The sequence below is a fragment of the Nicotiana tabacum genome, chromosome 3 (genome assembly GCF_000715075.1).
Source record: "Nicotiana tabacum cultivar K326 chromosome 3, ASM71507v2, whole genome shotgun sequence".
Taxonomy (NCBI): domain Eukaryota; kingdom Viridiplantae; phylum Streptophyta; class Magnoliopsida; order Solanales; family Solanaceae; genus Nicotiana; species Nicotiana tabacum.
In genome coordinates, this window is record NC_134082.1 from 86,632,652 (window position 1) to 86,647,539 (window position 14,888).

The following is a 14,888-nucleotide window of genomic DNA, read 5'->3' on the forward strand; positions in this document are numbered from 1 at the left end:
GGCGACAAACATACTAAATCTCGTGGGCAATATCCACAACCTCCTCGAAAGTAGCTCCAGTCACCCTCTCCCTAGTCATGAGAATACGAAGCTGATAAGTGAGGCCATCAACAAACCTCCTAATCCTCTCTCTATCTATCGGAACCAGTCAAATAGCATGACGAGCTAACTCGGAGAACCTCATCTCATATTGCGTCATAGTTATCTCTCCCTAATGCAAACACTCAAACTGCCTGCGCAGCTCCTCTCTGCGAGACTGTGGCACATACTTCTCCAAGAAGAGAACGAAGAACTGTTGCCAGGTAAGGGTGCTGCTCCAACAGGCCTATGCCTCTCAAAAGCCTCCCACCAAGTGAAGGCAGCTCCAGAAAACTGATAAGTAGTAAAAGCGACCCCGCTAGTCTCCAGAATATCCGTTGTATGAAGCATCTAACCCTCCAACCTACACTGCTCGTCCTCTAGCATGGCAGGAACTACATAGTCCTAAGCAGCTGCAACCGGCTGGGCTAGATGTGCCCCCGGTGTCTGAAGTCCCTGCACGACCTACTCAGGTGTGTGAGCGGAGGGAGTTTGAGTGCCTCCCCCGGCCTAAGAAGTAGCTGTGGTTGTAGTAGCTGAGACTGCATGAGCTAGGTCAGTGCAAACTGATAGAAGCTGAATCTGGGTGGAATCTAATCAACAAATCAATCAGCAATAACAACGATTAGTTGAGTTGTAAATAATCAAATAAGCCTTGAGTAAAGGCACAAATCAAGGGCAGAATCACAGAAGATTGAAGGATACGAGGAGATTTGGTACGTGATCGCATTTGGAAGAACCAACAATCAAGGAGTAATCCTCATTCGTATCTCTGCTGAAGGAAAGCAATCAAAAGAAGCAACAACTCATTCCTTATTCTTGGAAAGAATCAATTCTTTCCAGGGATCAAATCTCTTGGGTTGTCAAGCCTCTACCATCCATCAAAGTATTTATGCCTCGTTGTAAACCCTAGTGTTTATACTTTGATCAAACCAAAATCACTCTCTTTATTCTACTGCAAACAAGCATTGTAGTTCACTAGGATCTGCTGTGTAACAAGTCAGGGAAAGAAAGAGAGCATAACACTAGTGATGCATTGTATCAAAAACGAGTGCTATAGAAACTGAGTGAAATTCACTACAACTGTACTCAGAAGAAACTCATTTACTAAAGAGAACTCTCTTGCAACCCAAGGGGACTGGACTAGGATTCACATTGAATCCGAACCAGTATAAAAATCCTGGTGTCTTTAATTCCTACAATTACTTTCTGCAATTTACTTCCTATTATTATATCTGTCAATTTATCATATCTAGTCAGTACTCAAGTAATAAGTCAACTAATAAGCAATTATTTTTAAAAGAGTTACAATTCACCCCCATCTTGTACTTTCAACAAGATATATCAACATCATTATATGCAATCAAGACTTTTTTGATTTCCCGGAATGATCCAAGGCCTCCTGAAGACCCAGAATCATAATGGGCACAGCTGGTCCCTGAGCTGGTGCTGCTGGAGCATCCACAACTGGGACCTGATCCTGAATTGGGGCGGCTGGTGGATCTACAGGTGTTGCCCTAGCTGCTGTGCGAGCCACACCTCTGCCCCTACCGCATCCTCGGCCTCTAGTAGCCACACCTGGTGGTACTGGTGGTCGTTCATCCTGACCGGTAGCGCGTGTCCTCACCATCTCTGAGAGAATAGAATAACAAAAGTTTAGTACTCGGATCAATAAATTTGCACGACAAGAATCCCAAGGATATGAAGTTTTCCTAAAGGTTTTGCAGCATCTCGAGGTAAATACAGACGTCTCCATACCGATCTGCGAGACTCTACTAAACCTGCTCATAACTAGTGAGACATATGAAACCTCTTCTCTGATACCAACTTGTCACGACCCTAAACCCGGACTCGATCGTGATGGCGTCTCTCATGAAGACAAGGCTAGCCGACACTTTCCCATTTCCAGTTTTAAGCAATTAAACAATAAGAATTAAGTCTAAACGTAATAAATAACCCAAAAGTAAGCAGTGAACATTACAGTTTGTGGAAAATAAACCCAACACAGCCTAATACCAGGGTGTCACCAGTCATGAGCATCTATCAATACACTACAAGTCTGAAATGCCTACCAAGCTATTACAGAATAACTGAAAGAAGGATAGAAATGAGATAAAGGGGGAGAAACAAGGGACTGCAGACGCCAAACAGCTACCTCGTGAACTCCGAAGTCTGTCGGGAGCTCTCAACTCGCGCTAGCAGGATCAGCAACGCCTGAATCTACACACGGGGTGCAGGGAGTAAAGTGAGTACTCCAATTCAGTGAATAATAATCATAAATAAAGACTGAAAGCAAGAAATCACATAAGACACATTACAGGCTATAATGAAGCATTAAAAGCAAGTAAAAACAGTGAATCAGTAAAGATATGTAAACTCATTTTAGTTTAGTTTAAACTTCACAAAAGGCCTTTTTAACAATTAAGCAGGTAAATGATAGGCAATAAGAAAGATAAACACATAAAGGTTCGCCCCTCAGGCACAATGTCAACAAGTCCGCCCCTCGGGCAATATCTCAGAACAATACCAGCCCCTCGGGCTATATCTCACATCACAATGGGTACCCGCGCTCACTGGGGGTGTGCAGACTCTTGGAGGGGCCCCTTACGGCCCAAGTGCAACATCAAGCCATCTCGTGGCATCATCACTAGGCCCTCGGCCTCATATCAACAAGCCACCTCGTGGCGTATAAATCTCAGGCCCTCGGCCTCATAATCGTAATCAGGTGTTTCCTCACAATTTAGGCCCTCGGACTGACTTAGTCAAAAATTCTCACAAGACACTCGAGCAATATTAAAACATGATTCTCAGTCCAAAACATCATTTATTTAAGTGTTATGACAGAGTAGACATGGCTAAGTTATGAAAACATTAGAATATAGCATGATTGAGTTCGAGTATAAAGACAAAACAGTGAGGAGATATCAATAAAAATCCCCTAAGGGTTCAAATAGCTGGCACGAGGCCCAAATATGGCATTTAGCCCAAAATATGATGTTAACAAATAGATTTTAGTCAAATATACGGTAAAATAGTCATTCGGGGCGGACTAAGTCACAATCCCCAACAGTGCACGACCCCACACTCGTCATCAAACATGTATGTCACCTCAATATAGCACAACGATGTGCAATCTGGGGTTTCATACCCTCAGAACATCATTTACAATCATTACTTACCTCAATCCGGTCCAAACTCTAGCCCGCGACGCCTTTGCCCCTCGAATCGGCCTCCACTCGCGTCGAATTTATCCAAAATCAGAACCACGATGTCAAAATATGCTAAGGGGACAAAGCCCAAGCAAAAATATTCAATTTACAACATAAATCCCGAAATTACCAAAACCCGACCCCCGGGCCCACATCTCGGATTCCGGTAAAAATCACATCAATGGATTACTTACCACTCCCCGAGTTTATTCATACCAAAAGCATCAAAATCCATCCATAAACGACCCCTCAAATCCCAATTTCTATGTCTCCAATTTCAAGCCCTAGTTCTTCAATTTTAGGCTTAATTTCCATGATTAAATAGGTAGATTTCACATTACAATCGAGTTTTAAGTCCATGAATCTTATCTCCAAGTGATTCCCCTTGAATCCCTCTTCAATCCCTTTCAAAAAGTTCCAAAAACGCTCAAAAATGGTGGAAATAAATCCCAAAATCGCGGACAAAACGACTATTTAAACATTCTGCCCAAGCCTCATTTCCTTCTTCGCGAATGCGGTCAACGCCTCGCATTCGCGAAGCACAAAATAACTTTGAGCAAAAATTCCTCTTCATGATCGCGATCTGCTCATCGCGAACGCGATGGTTCCTCAGACAATTCTTCGTGAACGCACTCCCTCACTTGCGAACGCGATGAAAAACTCGACCTCAAACCCAGCTGACCAATTTCCCCTACGCGAATGCGGAGCTTCCCTCGCGAACGCGATGCACAAAAGTCCAACCCTTCGCGAAAGCGGAGCCTTCCTCGTGAACGCGAAGGCTAAAATCTCAGCCTTCACCAGCTAACCCTTCGTGAACGCGAGGACCTACTGGCGAACGTGAAGGTCTAATTTTTCTGCAACGCACAACAGTTTTTTTGTAATTCCAAACAACATGAAATGGTCCAATTGACCACTCGAAACTCACCCGAGGCCCCCGGGACCTCAACCAAACATACCAACATATCCCATAACATCATTCAAACTTGTTCCAACTTTCGGGATGCTCAAAACAACATCAAAACACCAAATTCGTATCGGATTCAAGCCTAAGAATTCCAAAATCTTCTAAATTACGCTTTTGATCAAAAACCCAACCAAACCACGTCCGAATGACCTGAAATTTTGCACACACCTCCCAAATGACACAACAGAACTACTGCAACTCTCAAAATTCTATTCCGACCCCTATATCAAAATCTCACCTATCAATCGGAAATCGCCAAAAATCTAATTTTGCCAATTCAAGCCTAAATCTACTACGAACCTCCAAAACTCATTCCGATCATGCTCCTAGGTCCCAAATCACCTCCTGAAGCTATCCGAACCATCTGAACTCACATCCGAGCCCTCTAACACATAAGTCAACATCCGATTGACTTTTCCAACTTAATCTTCCTCAAAAGAGACTAAGTGTCACAAACCTTACCAAATCATTTCCGAACCTGAGCCAACCAACCCGATCACATATAGAACTGATAGACAAAGAAATAAGAAGCAGAAATGAGGGAAACAGAGCAGTAAATCATGAGACGACTTGTCGGGTCGTCACATTAATATAGGTTCAAGAGTAACTGATCCCGAATTTGTTTTATATCCTGACTCCAGATTTAGTTTTGCATCCGATTCTATCTCTAGTTCCGGTTCTGATCCAGATTCAGCTTCTGGTTCTTCATCTTCAATTTCAGAATCAGTTGTAATCCCTCTAGCCACTTTATTTTTTGAGATTTCTTCTAACTCAACTGTTTCAGATGTCCGTTTGCTGGTGCTGGTTGGTTCTACTTACAACTTGTCCTTGTACATCACATTTTTATTAAATGTAACATTCCTGTGTCTTAGGATCTTTCTATTCTGATTATCTCAAAATAAATAACAAAAATTATCACCACGATAGCCAATAAAGAAATATTTGTTGGCTTTAGGATCAAGCTTATCTCTATCCTTAGTGTTTATATGCACATAAGCAACACAACTAAAAAATTTCAGATGTGAGACAGTTACCTTCTTTCATGTCCATATATCCTCAGGAATTTCAAAATTCAGCGGGTACAGAGGGTCCCCTGTTTATGAGGTAATTTGTTGTGTCAACAGCCTCGGCCCAAAATTACTTTGGCAATCTAGAATGTATTCTTATACTTGTGGATCGTTCATTTAGGATTCTATTCATCCTCTCAGCAACGCCATTTTATTCCGGTATTTTAGGAACTTTCTTGATCATTTTGATCTCATTCTCAGAGCAGAATGCTTTAAACTCTTGACTATCATACTCTCCTCTATTGTCAGACTTCAGACATTTTAACTTTAGACTAGTCTGATTTTCAACTTCAGTTTTCCATATTTTAAAGGTAACAAACACATCAAATTTATTTTCCAGAAAATAAACCCTTACCTTTCTTGTGGAATTATCAATGAAGGTGATATAATAGCATGAGCCTCCCAGAGAAGTTACAGGAGCTGGTCCCTACACATCTGTATGCACTAGTTCCAGCTTCTCTTTCTTTGGCATCCTTCCCGCCTTTGAGAAACTAACTCTCTTTTGTTTCCCGTAAATGCAATCTTCGCACAAACCTAATTTAACATGCTTTAGGTTTTTCAACTTTTCTTTGGATGCCAACAACTTCATTCTCTTCTCAATCGTATGCCCGAGCCTCCGGTGCCATAATGTTTTATCACGACCATGATCAATTGTTACTACAGTATCTCTTTGTATAGTAGTTGCATACGGTATTCCCTCCTTGAAGCCTCGTGCCACAACCAAATTTTCTTTGGCCTGAGCCTCTGGTGCCATAATATTGTATCACGACCATGATCAACTGTTGTTATAGTATCTCTCTGTATAGCAGTTGCATACAGTGTTCCCTCCTTGAAGCCTCGTGCCACAACCAAATTTTCTTTGGTTATCTTCCACAATCTGTTATCGAATGTTGATGTGTATCCTTCACTATCAATCTGACCCATAGATATCCAATTTTTCTTTAGGCCAAGAACATGTCAGACATTTTGCAATTTTCATAGCATCCATGTGAAGTCTTTATATGAACTTCACCTTTTCCAGCAATGTTTAGAGGTTCTCCGTCTGCTAGATAAACCTTCCTGAATTTTGCAGCAATATAATTATGCAATAATTCTTTGCATGAACTAGATTAAAAGGATGCACCTGAGTCCTTAATCCAAGATTCGACTGCACTGTCTGCACAACAGATTAGTGCATCACCGACTTGTTCAGCAATTACATTTGATGAATTTTCATCCTTCTTCTTCTGTGGTTTTCTACATTGACTACCGTAGTGACCCTTTTTATCGCGATTCCAACAAGTAATGTCCTTGCGATTTTTGAATTACCCTCTTCTCCTTGACTTTGATATGCCATGACCATGACTTTGTCCTCTTTGGTTGCTTCTCCCCCTGCTTCCGGTATTAAAAGTAGATCCTGGGGAATTACTTGATTCTCTTCAGCGAATACCTTTGCTTAGAACCAAGTCTCTACTATCATTCAATCTGAGTTTGGTGTTTCCTGATGAACTGCTAACTGCAGTTACCATTGCAGACCAACTCTCCGTTAGAGATGATAGTAGAATCAATGCCATGGCGTCATCATCAAATGTTATATTAACAAAACTCAATTGAGTTAATATTATATCAAACTCATTGATATGTTTCGTGACAGATCCACCTTCTGTCATCTTTAAGTTGAACAATCGACACATCAAATAGCCCGTTTGGCCAAGCTGCAAAAATCAGCTTATTTTGATAAGTTCTTTTTTCAAAAGTACTTTTGAAAAAAAACACTTTTGGTGAGAAGCAATTTGTGTTTGGCTAATTAATTTAAAAAGCACTTCTGAGCATCAATTAGTGTTTGGCCAAGCATTAAAAAACTGCTTCTAGGTTTATTTTTCTCAAAAGTGCTTTTCAAAAAAGTATTTTTGGAGAGAAGCTACTTTTTTCTGCTTCTCCAAAACTGCTTCTATTTCTCCTCAAAAGCACTTTTGTTTCCTTTCAAAAGCTTGGCCAAACACCTTAATTTTAGAAAAAAACACTTTTGACAAAAAAAAAAAAAGCTTTTGCCTCAGAAGAAGTTTGGCCAAACAGACTATTAATAGACTTTATTTAAAGTAGATGGCTTCTCGTACATATTTGATAGTGCCTTCATTAGGCATGCAGTGGTCTTCTCGTTAATGATGTTAAACTTCACATTTCGTGTTAGTATCAAACAAATCACACCAAGAGCTTGGCGATCCAATAGATCTCATCCGCTTTGGCCATATTCTCTGGTTTTACCTCGGTTAGAGGTAAGTGTAATTTTTTCTGGTACGAATAATCCTCTATTTGCATTTTTCAGAATCCAAAATCTTTGCCATTGAACTTGTCAATCTTAACCTTTCCTTCTCCCGATGCCATTTTTCACAAAAAAAAAAAATGTGAATAATGCCTGTGAATTGTAACACGAAAACTATTCCATGTAAGAAAAAATATCCCAATCATATAAGGTAAACAATAATCACTATTGGTGAACAGTACTATCACTATTAATGAATAATACTTCACTATTGTGAATAGTGTTAGTAATGATGATCAATAATATTACACTATTCTTGTGAATATATTCACAAGAAAGAAGGCATTTCGCAACAATAATTTTTGTTGCCATATATTCAATGTTGTTGCCAAAAGTACAAAAGTACTTTTGGCAACGACAAAAAAGTCGTTGCACTCTGTTGCAATAAACACCGATGGGAAAAGTATATGCAACAATAGAAAATATTGTGGCCATAAGTGTACCTAGCGCAACAATATATACCATTGCCATAAGTTATTTGTTGTTGGTAGAAGGCCAATAAAGTCGTGGATGATGAAGATATGTAGCAACAAAAATTATTATTGTGACAAAATTAGATTTTTACCAACAATATCAGTCGTTGCTAAAAAACAATTGGCGGTAAAGTAAATAGTCTGTTATCAAGACTTTAAGCAACAACTATTATTGTGGCAATAATTACCTTTTTGCCAACAAATTCTCTAGTACTACTTTAACAACAATTTATAAGTTGTTACTAAATACACAATTTATATATTCTTTCAGATTTTCACAAATGCATGTAGAAATAATAAATTATATTATATATATATAAAGAGTCTATACATATATTTGATGGAGTAGATATACTCACTTTCAAAAACTAAATAGTCCTAAAAATTATGTTTTTACTAACAAAACGAACAAAAGCATCATATATCCACGGTCTTTAAGTTATATTACAATAGTAACCCGAAAAATAAATCTTCTTTCAACAGCTTGTGCATTACATGAACGGGATTGCCAGGAATGTTTGTTTACACATACTCATCCTAAAAAGAAGATAAATATAATTAGATTTTGATAAAAAGAAGCAATAGAATACAAAAGTGTAAAATAAAACCACTGAAAACTTGTTTAACTGCATAAGAGGAATTGAGGAAAAGTGGGACAAGAAAAAGATCAAAGAGGAAAACGTGTATACATTTTTCAGTCCAAAATCTCATGCTCCTAAATTATATTTTTAGAGTCCTTGATTATTTAACTACATTGAAGATTCAAATACCATGCCAAATAAATAACTCACACACAAACACAAAGTAAAGACAGAGATGATGCTGTTGATTTTTTGACAACGGAGGAAAATCAATGGTGAACAGAGAGGGGCAACCACGGTATTAAAGAAAATCCCAATACTCTATATTTTACCTCGTTTCTTTCTCTTTCTTACTGGGCTAACATTTTCTATTTGGGGAAATTCCTTGGGCTTTTTCTTTTTTGGACTTGCTTAAACAGGATTTGTTCTATAGGCTCTTATATCCTTGTGTTCTAAGGAGATAGGAAACCAAGTCTAAGTGGATGAAATGTGGTCATGAGCCATACTGTAGTACGTAAAAGAAAACTCAAATCCAACTAAATTGTCTTAGTTGATTATATATGTTAGACAATACTCATATATAGTTGAAAAACAGTACACACAAAATAGAAACTTACTTTCACATGAAATAGAATAAGTTTACTTACCATGGTACCATCCATAAGACTTGTAGGACTTGTCTCATCCGAACCATTTAAATTAGCAATCATGTCAAAAATTGCAGCAGGAAGTCCAGCCTATTAAACTAAACTTAAACATGATAGAACCTAGAAGAAACTAATTTATAATATCAAAAACACAAGAACAAGTTTTCTTTAGCAGAACACAATAGTTTTCAGAGCTTCAAATAAAGACACAACATCTAGATTACTGCTCCTTTAGTTTCTATTATAACTGAAAATAGAAAATTCACTTTCATGTGCTTTAGGACCATTATGTGCTTAGTGTTATGTTCTATTGAATTTCAAATGTAAAATTATGGCATCTCTGTAGGGGGACTAAAACTTATATATTAGTTGAAATCAGAGGAATATTTAAGCTGAAAAGGACTAGAATGAATATTTAAGCTAAAATGGACTAGAGTACAATAAAAATAAGAACATGGAACAGGTACCAACTAAGATTTCTGCATTCTCACTCAAGGTCTATCCTAGCTAGGGAAATTAGTTAAAAAGAATTTAAAGTTAAAGATTTGGAGTAAAAATTTGCCATCTAATGTATGAAAACTACCCAATTACAATAATGAGGATATATATCATTTACTTTAGCAAAGCCTCGAGAAAAAAGAAATGAGACATCCACTGAATTCAAGAATCAACTCTATGTTCCAAGTTGAAATACATGCCTAAAGTGTATATCTATTTATGAATAGACCAAAGCAGAGCCAAAGCTTAAGCAAATGAGCAGCTAGATCAGGTAGAGCACCAACATTTTGATTGAACTTCATTAATCTCTCACTTGGTGAAAAATTTTACTAAAATTCAAGCAATTTTAACCTAAATATTCTCTTACTCTACATAGAGGCCTGAAACAGAAACTCTAAAGGATTTTCCTTTTTAACAATTTAAAAAAAAAAATAATAATAATTCATGAAGAAAAGCAAACTACCAGGCTAGAAGGTTTAGAGATGAATATTTCACTTCACTGGAAGTTAAAATGATAGGATAGTAACATAATCATTCTGAAAAAATTGAACAGAACAGTTGACTAATTTTTCCTTATAAAAGAGTAAAATTCAAACCTAAGGATAAAGTGATGCACTTGTTAGCTTCAATTCCATGAAAAGTGATGCTATCTCTTTTATTCTCAAGTAGTTTAATATAATTGTTCATAGGATCAAAAGCAAGTAATTGAAATTTTAACGTCTTAAACAAACTAAATACCTCGGAACTTTATATATGGGATACTATTGCCATCATGCCCTGTTTTAACATTTTTTGATCACTCAATAGACGAGCTTCCATGACTTCTCGTTTTTTCCGCTCCTCATCAAGTTGATTTTCCACTTCTATTAATTTGCACTCTACGCTCTCTTGTTTATGGCGTTCTTCTTTCACCTCCTTCTGTTGTGCTTGCAGCTGCTCTTGAGTTACATGCATAGATCTCTTACTAGCTGGCTTGACTCCCGATCCTTGATCGCGGCATTATCCTGACTTTTCACCAATAAGTTTCACAAAAGCAGCATTAACAATAGGGTCCACATCAGTACCCTCTTCCACTTCTTGAATTTGTTCAGAAACAATTTCTGTCAGCTTATCCTACAAACAATTATACAAGCATAAAGTTTCAATATTTGTTTCAATCCTGCACTCAAAAATTACTTAAGTGAGCTTACTTAGAATAGAACTTTCATTGTCTGCCAATGAGTCGGGGACCTTTCAGGTCAGCTGCTCTAAAGTTGGTTTACCACTGATAAATTATCAGTATACTTTATTTGTATACTTACATCCTTGTTCTGGTGAATAATTCAATTTCAAAAGTAAATCTATGTGCTGCTTACACTGAATCCATGTATATAGTCCAGATCTTATCCTTTTTTTGTATCATAGTAAGTTTGAAATATATTTTTTTATCAAGGATAGTAAGTTTGGAACTTGTCTACGAAACCTTTGTCAAGAAGTTGGAAGACTGTCATGCTAGGGAAAAAAGAAGCTAGTTAAATAAAACAAAGATCACAGTACTGGCCAAAGATCTCTATGCTCTTTGATAATTGTTGTAACTAATGACATATAGTTCACACCACAAGCATTAATTTAATCTTCTTCTATTTCTTATATTAGTTGCTTCCTTTAAAAAAGAATAGGTGTAAAATCCCCATCTCAGCTATCTTGCAATCATTAGTGAGGAACACAAGAAATACAGGAAAGTGCAATCAACTCCTTGTTTAAACCAAAGGAAGGATGCATAGGATTAGAAAACGTAGTAGTTCTTTACTACACAAGATATGGAATGTGCTTCAGCAGGTTCTGTGTTACAACCACCATCATTCCCTATAAACATATCATTACCCAAAGAAGGAAATATGATGGTACTGTTACTGCGCCTGTTAGCTATTGTTTGATGTACACTGTTCGTGCTTCTTCTTTTGATCGCCTGTATGCATACCACTGACTAACCACAACAAACAAAACAAATGCAATACCTAATAGCCACGACAGAGTTCAGTAGTACTTATCAACTCGACTCTTATTCAGGGTATCCTGAAACCAACTTAGTTTATTTCCTTTCTAACTAACCTTACTCACTATGTACACTAACAAAATGTTGCTCATACATCCTAGTCTGTGCATCAGATTGCACCCACTGAGCATGCACGATGCAGATATGGGATCAAAGTAACCACTGTAGTAACAATTAAAGCTCTTTGCAAACATCCCTTCTATTAAACCACCCCCCCCCCAAAGACTGAAGGTCACTGACATAGGGAATGTGCTAGGAATTTTAAAAGGCTAGAATTTTAATAAATGAAATAACTTACCTAACTGTGAATTTGAAACTACATCGGCAACAAGTTCAGTATTATTAGAAACATGCACATATGTTGTCATGATAGGCTGTAATATATTTTTTTAAAAATTATATTATTGCACATTAGTCAAAGTGGAAGTGAAGGCAGTAAAATAATAAGAAAAAGGTAAGATATGTTCAGAAATAATGAGAAACAGAAGTCATGTGAAGAAAGCGATTGAAATAAGCAAAGTTGTCTTGAAGACTAGCTGAAGATCACAACCAATCATCATCCTCATTTTCATTATATTCTTCCTCAGAAACACATTCTTTATCTGTTGCAAAATTACTAAAGTCATCCTCATTTTCATGATCAGATTCATCCCCAATTTCTAAATCTACTTCTTCCTCATTATTAAGAGGATGTGCTTCAACGCTCACTCCATCATATACTTACCTACAATGAAATAGTATAAAACAAGAAATATAAAACTATATAATTAACTTTCTCTCCATTTTATTGTACAAAACACAAGTTAGAGAAGACTCTATAATAGAAAATAGTTAAAATAAAACATTTAATTTGAACTAATAGCCACCGAAGCAAAGGAAGATGAGTAGCATCTTGAAAAAGTAACAACAAAAAAAGATAGCAAGTGAAAAAAAAGAATCTAAAGTTCCTAAAAAATAGACAATGCATCTGCTACTACTAAAAGTAAAGAAGATCTAGATTTTAGCTTTGAAAACTAAAACTAAGGAGAATAAATAGTTTATATTTTAAGCAAAGCATATCTGATTAACTAAAAAATTTAAAGTGATTCCATTAGGCATGGTAATTTGAGTTACTTGATGACATATTTATGTGGGACTTCCTAATCATATTTGCTATTGAATTTTCACATTTGAAGGACCTTCTAAGTGAAAAGAAAAATCAAGGACAATGCTCAAATATGCCAAAACCAAATTCAACTACCCATACAACCCAAAACAAAATCATATTGTTCTCTATTCCAAAACTTTGGAGTTTTGCAACAGTACTTTCGTACCTTCTAGGCAAAAAAAATAATTAAAGATAACGCTTAAAACTAATAATGCCAAAACCAAATCCAAATAACCATAACACCCAATAAAAAATCAGTTATTTTTTAGTCCAAAATCATAAAAAAGAAAAAAACGGAATAGAGATCAAAAGCAGAATATGATTAAGAATTAAGAAGAAACCTTATTAAGTTTAGCACAATAACTGAAATGAGAAAACCTAAGAAGAAGAAGAATACGATTTAAGCTAAATCAAAAGCAGAAAGCACCAAACATTAAAAACGAAATCAAAATCGAGAACTCACCAGATTTTGGGTAGAACACAGCGATGGAGATCGAAGAATGGAATACACGCAAGAACTTAGTTTAGCAGAATAAGAAAAGAGAAAACCTAGCTGCAGTGGAAACTAAAATTGTGGGCTAAGAATTTGGAGAAAAAGTAATAGAATAAGGAAACCTGTTTTGGCGCGTTTGTTTTGGCGGAAAACTAAAAGTAATTCACTAAATTTTAGGCCACAAACTTTTATGTAATAGCAACAACTAATATTTGTTGTTGCCAATTATTTTAATATTTTATATTTATTGTATTACTCCTAATATATAGCAACGACAATCTAAACAATTTGGTAACAAGAAAATACTTGTTGTTAAAAATTCTATGATATAACAAAAATCTAATCACGTTGTTGCTATTTATTAAACTTACCCAACAACCACAGTATTGTTGGTAAAAAGTCGTTACTAATTTATATTTATTTAAAATTTATTGTATTATTTGTTAAATATGGCAACAATATTAAAACTTTTGCTAACAAAAAAAATTATGGGTAAAAAATTCGATGATATCGCAACAACTAAATAAAGTTGTTGCCATTTATTGTATTTTGCAACAATATTATTATTGTTGCCAATTCTATACTTTTTTGTAGTGTACGAATTCCGTACTTTTCTACCAGAATTGCACTATCTTGCTCTGATACTAGCTGTTGGGAAGCGTATCAGGCTAATAGAAGTGAACAATATTTAAAAGAGAAAAATAATAAATTGCACAGGACAAAATTTACGTGGTTCGATAATTTTTACCTACTCCACGGTCATACAAAGAATAACTCTTCTTAATTGAGGAGAAAGAAGAAGTTGAGGGATAATTTGCAAATGAAAATAAAGACCCCTTTTATAGGCATTTGAATGTCTTGCCGACGTAATCACTTATGTCATAAGAAAATAATTCAAAGATGAATTCTTTCCACTAACTTTCTGCTTCATATTACTTTTTTTTCCACACACAAACATTGCTTTTCTCTTTGTCTATTTTATACTTCTTTTGTCTTCTTTCTTTGACTTTTCTTTGTTTTGTTTTGTCTTCTCTCTTTTCTTTCTTTTAGAAACAATATGGTATGCTCCCATCAACTTCAATGTAAAGTTTCTTGTATATATACTTGCCATATTACAAGTTTGTGAAACTCTATATGTGTAGCTCCTGGAAATTGCAATTATTATTCGCAGCTCAGCATGTCATGGGGCTGCCAGAATACATATATAAACTGCGAAAGCGTAGTTAACACCAGCAAAGATTGTGGGTGATCAATACTTCATTCTTAATTAAATATTTCAGTTTTGAGTCCTAGAAATGAAATTATTTTTAGTTGAAAGCCAAAGTGGAGCTTCTATCACGAATTTAAATTAATCGGGTTCAGAACAAGTAAGTACCGAACAATATGTGCAAAAT

At 36.3% G+C, this 14,888-nt stretch overlaps 1 long non-coding RNA gene across 3 annotated transcripts; it reads right to left on the reverse strand.

Annotated features, from left to right (window-relative positions):
* Positions 1–8,382: 8,382 nt before the first annotated feature.
* Positions 8,383–13,861, reverse strand: LOC107789560 (uncharacterized). 3 transcript variants are annotated; one of them, XR_001648874.2, is made up of 3 exons: positions 13,465–13,708; positions 9,322–10,932; positions 8,383–8,630 (listed from the first exon to the last, which is right to left on the reverse strand). It is a non-coding gene; the product is annotated as an uncharacterized LOC107789560 (long non-coding RNA). The 3 variants fall into 3 exon arrangements; XR_012707632.1 differs by having other exon boundaries at positions 10,558–10,932; positions 13,465–13,654; XR_001648873.2 differs by having other exon boundaries at positions 8,383–10,932; positions 13,465–13,861.
* Positions 13,862–14,888: the final 1,027 nt, after the last annotated feature.